The sequence below is a fragment of the Fragaria vesca genome, unplaced genomic scaffold (assembly GCF_000184155.1).
Source record: "Fragaria vesca subsp. vesca unplaced genomic scaffold, FraVesHawaii_1.0 scf0512879, whole genome shotgun sequence".
In the NCBI taxonomy this organism is placed as follows: Eukaryota; Viridiplantae; Streptophyta; class Magnoliopsida; order Rosales; family Rosaceae; genus Fragaria; species Fragaria vesca.
Window position 1 is genome coordinate 1 of NW_004443336.1, and position 1,033 is coordinate 1,033.

Below are 1,033 nucleotides of genomic sequence, written 5' to 3' on the forward strand. Positions count from 1 at the left end.
AGATTTATAATTCGTCCATTTTACTGGATGGAATTTCAATGAATTAGATTTACAAGAACCATTAACTAGCTTTTTCAATACAAAGTGAAACATTGCATTTAGTTTTCTGGTTTTTATCCCATTCTATTTTGGTAGTTCGACCGTGGAATTTATTTTTTTCTTGTATTTCCGGAATATGAGTGTGTGACTTGGTATAATTGATCCTATGGCTAGTACAGAGAATAGATCTGTCATCTTGATAGAGATGGTTTTACTTCGTCGGATATTCATTTTAGTATCTGGAGCACGGAATATATGAAATAGATTACTATTAGAACTATGATTCATACTTAATAGTCAGACCTCGTGGCCGGACTTCAAAAATTTTTTTAAAGAGTTAGAAGTTATAAATAGAATTTTTTTTATTTCAAAACTTCCGTTTAGACTTATTTTGATCAAAGGACAAAGATTTCTTTGATTTTTCGTCTATTAGATCTAGTCATTGAATAAGTGATGATCCAATGGTTCTTATCAGGGAATTTTGGGACTTAGTTTGAGAAGGTTTATTGAATCATCGTGGTTCTAGTATGAATCTGCGGTTTTAATCGATTCATAGGGTCTTAACAAGAGGAATTCCTATCAATAAAATCATAAAAAAACAGCAGTAAAGCCGCAGGTACACATAAATAACAACAAGAAAATAGGTAAATAGAAGATTCAAGAGGCCTATAACGAGCAATATAGAGATGAATGAGCCGACTTGATTTTTTGGCATTATAACCACAAAGAATAGTTTTTGGGTTTTTTATTCTTTCATATCTTAGAAAAAATGGAATCGTAGAATTAATAATTTAAAACTTTCTATTCCACACATCCGTTCGAACTATAGTATTGGGGTGTTTCTGTTTGAGCCGTACGAGATGAAATTTTCATATACGGTTCTCGGGGGGGGTCTTCTTGGTTTACCTATCTCAATAAAATCTATGATTGGTTCGAAGAACGTCTTGAGATTCAGGCAATTGCAGATGATATAACTAGTAAATATGTTCCTCCT

General features: G+C 32.3%; 1 non-coding gene across 1 annotated transcript; it reads right to left on the bottom strand.

Moving 5' to 3' along the window:
* Positions 1–1,033, bottom strand: LOC101312403. Its single transcript, XR_185445.1, has 2 exons — positions 956–1,033; positions 1–181 (listed from the first exon to the last, which is right to left on the bottom strand). It is a non-coding gene; the product is annotated as an uncharacterized LOC101312403 (transcript).